Source organism: Elephantulus edwardii, unplaced genomic scaffold (assembly GCF_000299155.1).
Source record: "Elephantulus edwardii isolate Elephantulus edwardi_28Jun2011 unplaced genomic scaffold, EleEdw1.0 scaffold00112, whole genome shotgun sequence".
Lineage (NCBI taxonomy): Eukaryota > Metazoa > Chordata > Mammalia > Macroscelidea > Macroscelididae > Elephantulus > Elephantulus edwardii.
The window spans coordinates 11,245,933-11,251,805 of record NW_006399862.1 but is presented as its reverse complement, the minus strand read 5'-3'; the positions used below and the strand labels follow the sequence as shown (position 1 = coordinate 11,251,805).

At 38.7% G+C, this 5,873-nt stretch overlaps 1 pseudogene; it reads left to right on the top strand.

Annotated features, from left to right (window-relative positions):
- Nucleotides 1-4,310, top strand: part of LOC102866362 — an 18,245-nt pseudogene extending 13,935 nt beyond the window's left edge.
- Nucleotides 4,311-5,873: the final 1,563 nt, after the last annotated feature.

The following is a 5,873-nucleotide window of genomic DNA, read 5'->3' as shown; positions in this document are numbered from 1 at the left end:
GAGTTGGAAACAACCTAAGTGCCCATCAACAAACAAATGGATAGAGAAGATGTGACGTATTCACACAATGGAATTCTAAGCTGCATTGAAAAACAAGGAACTTATGCAATATTATTCAAAGTGGGTGACTCTGGAGGACGTTATGCTGAGTGAAGTATCTCAGTAACAAAAGGAAAAATACTGCATAATGCCATTGTTATAGAATGAGACTGACACAGGGTTGGGGTAAGACAGAAAAACTGGATAAATTATGTATAATGTACTGAAAGAGCTGAAGGAGAGAATAGATTAAAAGCGATATATGATAGGGTATTATGATTATCACAAGAGTCCAGAATGAAGGTTGCATAGTGGAGTGTACTCGGGGTGGGAACCGGGGGTGGGGCGTAGGATGGGGAAATTGTATACCAATGAAGGAATTTATCTTTTTTCTTTTCATAGAGAAGAGCAAACTGGATGGGAGGGGTTGGCAGGGAGAAAAGTGCAACAATGAATGAATGTCAATCCAAAATCTCTGTAAATGTTTGCTAAAATTAATAAAATAAAATTTAAAAAATAACTCTATGAACTTCAAGATGCCCCTTTTTTTTAACTGGTTCTGTTTTGACATTGCCCATTTCATCTCTTATTTGGATTATTTGTATCTTTTTCTTTTTTTAGTTTTGCTATGGTTTGTTGATTTTATTGACTTTTTTGAAAAACATGGTTTTGTTGGTTTCAATTGTTTTTCTGTTTCCTATTTCATTTACTTCTGTCTGATTTTTTATAATTTCAGTTTTCTTTGAGGGTGTTGGGTTTTCTTTCCATTCTTTTCATTTTCGGGGGGATTTTGGGTTAGAGAGTCAATGGTCATTTTTTTTCCTATCTTTTATTGTGTGTGCTTATTTCTATAAATTGACTTCTGATTACTGCATCATTTGTTTCCCAGAGGTTTTGGTAAGTTTGGTTTTCATTATAATTTAAGATACTTTTTAATTTAATTTTTTATTTCTTCTAGTACCCAGTCATGTTCAAGGAAGGTGTTGTTCAACTTCCAAATGTATGTTGTGTGGTGGTTTTTTTCTTTTTCTTTACTTTATCCTCTTGCTATTAATTTCTAATTTTGTAGCATTGTGGTCTGAGAAGATGCTTTGTATATTTTCTGTGCTTTTGAATTTATTGATGCTTGACTATGTCCTAAAATGTGATCTATTCTGAGAACATTCCATGCACATTGGAGAAGAAGGCATATGTGCTTTTTTTGTGGTGCATTCTCCAATAAGTATCTATGAGATCAAGTAGGTTTATCATGTGGTTTAATTCTTCACTATCTTTGTTGAGTTTCTTTCTGGAAGTTCTACCTTTTCTTGAGAGTGATGCATTGAAATCTCTAACTACTATAGTAGTGTTGTTTATTTTCTTTTTCAGTTTTGTTAATGTTTGTTTTATATATTTTGCAGGTCTTTCATTTGGTGCATAGATATTTATTATTTTTATGTCTTCTTTTTTCTATTGACCCTTTAATCATTATGTAGTGACCTTCCTTGTTCTTTAGGATGGTTTTTGCATCAAAATATATTTTATCAGAGATTAATATTGCTACTCCTGGTTTTTTCTGGTTGCCATTTGGAGGGTATATTTTCCCCCATACTTTTATTTTTAGTCTTTATATTCATTTTCAGATGTGTCTCTTGTAGACAGAATACTGATGGATTTTCTCTTTTTACTCAATCTGCTACTCTTTTTCTCCTCAATGGTGCATTTAAACTATTCACACTCATTGTGATTATTGAGAGGCAAGGTTTCATTGCTATTATTTTGTTGAGTTCTTTTTGTTGTTGTTGCTAGTTACTTTGCTCCATCCTGCTTTCTGTGGCACCTCTGTAATTAGCACATCTCTCAGTGTTTCCTGCAATGCTGGTCTTGTTTTTACAAACTCTCTTAGGTTCTGTTTTTCTGGGAATATCTTGATCTCTCCTTCATATTTGATGGACCATTTTGCTGGGTACAATAGTCTTGGTTGACAGTTGTGTTCTTTGAGTGTTCAATATATGTCATGCCATAATCTTCTTGTTTGCATGATTTCTGCTGAGAAATTGGTACTTAATCTTATTTGGTCTCCCTTACAGCTTACTCTTTGTTTCTCTCGCATTTTTCAGAATTCTCTCCTTATCTTTGTTTCTGGCAAATGTGACTATGGTATGTCTTGAAGTTCTTCTTTTGGGGTCTAGTCTAATGGTGTTCTCTCAGTTTCTTGACTATATATTCTCTCATTCTTTATTATACCTGGTAAGTTTTGTTATTATAATTTTTCCACAACTCTTTGGTTCCTTTAGTTACTTCTTCTTGCTCTGAGATTCTGATGATGTGCATGTTATTTCTCCTGATAGTGTCCCACATTATTCTTAGATTTTCTTCTTTTTCTTCCTTTTGATTCTCCCCCCCCAAGATCAGTGGTGATAATTCTATCTTCTATTTCACTGGTTCTGTGTTCTATCTCTTCAATGCTGTTCATGTTTCCCCCCAAAATATTGGCATTATCTGAAACACTGCTCTTCATATTTTGGATTAAGGTTTCTTTTTTTTTTTCCCAGAGCCTCTAATGCCTTGTTTGTTTTATCTGTATTGTTTTGGATTTTTTTTTTTCATCTCCTCCTGTGTTTTACTTGCAGTGTCCTGTGATTCTTCATGTTTGTTTTTTACCCATTGAAAATATTCAATCTTTGGTCTTTTAAATTCTGTATCAGAAAGTTTAATCAGACTTTCTGTCTTCAGAAAATCCATTGATCCTGTGCCCCTTTTTTGGGGGGGGTGTCATCTTATTTTGGACTTGTGCAGGGTGTGAGATAGCCTGCTTTCTATGTGACATTGCTGTGGTAGAATTTTTCCATGTCTGAGGCTATAGCAGGGTCTTAATCTGAAGTCACCACTCCTGAAAGGGGGGGGCATGCAGGTAAACCTGCCTGGGTTTCTCTCTGCCATCTGACTGAAGGGAAGATATGCGTCAGTTCAGTAGAGAAAATGCTGGTGGAAGCAGCCTTCTCTGTCAAACATCTGCCACAGCTAGGGCAGCCCAAGGTGTTCTGAGCTAAAGGCAGTTAATGGACTAGACATGAGGACGTGCAAGTTGGAGCACAGAGACCTGGTTGGAAAACCAGTAAGCCTTGGTTTTCCCTTCACGAATGATCTCCAGCTTTCTTGCTCCCTTCTGATTGAGCTTAAGGGGTTAACATGAACCAAACAGCAATGACCCCCCCCCCCAACAAAATACCTTACTCAAGTTCTAGCATCACTCCTGGTGTACATCAGCTCCCAGAGCGGGTGTAGTTATCATGATCAGAGTTCAGGGCATGGGGCCTCAGCACCAGAGTTCTGGATGTTGGCCAGCAGCATTGGCCTGGGGTTCCTGGCACAAGGTGTCAGTTTCAGGATTGGAACTCAGAGTACAAATATCTGAGTTCCCAGTGCAGGGTGTTGGCATTGGGTTCAGAGTTCCAGGTGCAGGGCATTAGGACCAGAATTCCAGATATCAGGACCAGAGTTCCTGGCATGGGGCATCAGCACTAGCACTGGGGTTCCCAGTGTAGGACATCCACATTGGGAGCTGAGTTCTGGGTGCAGGGTGTCCAGACTGGGGTTCCAGGTATGGGGCATTGGCACTGGGACTACAGTTCCAGGCATGGGACATTGGGACCTGAGCTCCCAGAGTCACCTTCAGCTTCAGGACTGGAGTTCTGGGAGCATGGCATCAGCATTGGAATCAGAGTTCTTGGCATGGGGCATCAGGACCAGAGTTCCCAGTGCAGGGTGTTAGCATCAGGACTAGAGTTCCAGGGTCAGGATTGGAGTTCCAAGTACAGGGCATCATGAATGGGATCCAAGTTCTGGGCATGAGGCATCGGACCCTGGTTCTGGGTGTGGGGTGTCGGAGCTGGGACCAGAGTTCCAGGTGTGAGGCATTGGCACTGGGGCCAGTGTTCCTGGCTCAGGCAGGTGGAGACGAGACTAGAAATCTGGACTCACACTGTATTTTCCATGATAGACCACAGTATGGTTTAGATCAGAGGGAAAGAAGTTCCCTGGAGCTCCATCACAAGTGGTACCTTAAAAGGAGCCATATTGGTCTCAAGAAATGGTCCAAAAACGTTTGGGTGAGCTACTATAGGTGCATTTTCCTAGCTTTACTTGAAGGAGCTGGTATCTTACTGACAAGATTTGCTTCTGCACAGTTTCCCAGTGGTCCTCAGTTTGCTGAAGATCTCTCCCAGTGGCCTTTAATCCAGTTACCTTCCTCACCTTTTGGAAACTATTGTCATTTTCAATTGGATTAAGACTTACATCTGAGAGTTCACAAATGATTGAAATGTAGCTCAAGAAAGATTTTGAAAGATCAAGTTGCACTCTGTTTTTAAAATCATGGATGGGACAACTTTGGCTAATTAGACAATGGGAAGACATTTAGTATTTTTATATCTATTTAAGGGAACATGAAGGAGCAGTATTAAAAAAATAATATGTTTATTTATTCACACTTGGGTTGGATTTGTGATAAGAATAAATGTGAATATCTTAAAAATAAAATACAATGAGTGCTTAGAAGATGAAGGACAAAAGGACAACTACCTACCAGTGAAGCATGACCACCATTTCCTTGGGGACTTCTCAACCTGGGTTTATGTGTTCTGTTATTCAAACAATAAAAACTCCTGGAACTTAAAACAGTAACAACAACAAGAACCACAACAACCCAAACAAAAGTAGGCCAGGGGTGGACTGTGGGTCGGACCATCAATTACTCATGTGCAAGTTCAAATTGAGGCCAAAGAAAATGAAAACAAATCCATAAGAACTAAAATATGATCTTAAATCTATTCCATCCAAATTTAAGAATAATTTTAAGAGTAGATTTGAAGCATTGAATACTAATGATCAAGGACCAGATGAGTTGTAGAATATCAAGCATAGAATAGAGCAAAAGGTCATTACAAAGGGAGAAGAGAAAGAAAAACCAAAGGGGATGTCAGATGAGTTACTGATAATTGCACTAGAGTGTCAAGAAGTCAAAACAAAGGGAATACATGCCAAAGGAGAAGAGCTGAACAGAAGATTTCAAAGGGCAGCTCGAGAAGACAAAACATAGCATTATAATGGAATTTGCAGAGCTGGAATTGGAGAACAAAAAGTGAAGAACTCATTCTGCATTTCTCAAGCTGAGAGAACTGGAAGACAAATTTAAGCCTCAAGTTGCAATATTGAAAGATGTTACGGGTAAAATGTTTAATGGCCCAAGAAAGCATCAAAAGAAGATGGACAGTATGCAGAGTCAATGTGTATTGTTTTTATAAAAACTGACTGACACTGAAAATACCATACAAACAGGAGCCAATGGTAATGAAGAAAGAAGCTTAAGTTGCATGGAAGGCTTTGGGTGGGGGGAAGGCTTCTTGAGTGGTTGGGATACCAACTGACTTGTTAATAATTAACAGATGTGGTTCTAGATGCACTCACCAGTATATGCCAGGAAATTTGGAAGGTAGCTGTTTAGCCTACGGATTGGAAGAGGTCCATATTTGTTCCTATTGCCAAGAAAGGTGATCCAACAAAATGTGGAAGCTATCAAACAATATGATTAATATGATACACAAGTAAAATATTGCTGAAGATCAAGGAAAACCAGCTAGAATAGTACATGGGTAGGGAACTGCCTGACATTCAAGCAAGATTTAGGGTAGGCCATGGCACTAGAGATGTCATTACTAATGTCAGATAGATCCTGGCTTAAAGTAAAGAATTTAGAAGATTGTCTATTTATGCTTTATTGACTATGCAAAGGCATTTGTGTGGACCATAACAAGTTATGGCTAAAATTGGGAAGAACGAGAATCCCAGAGCAA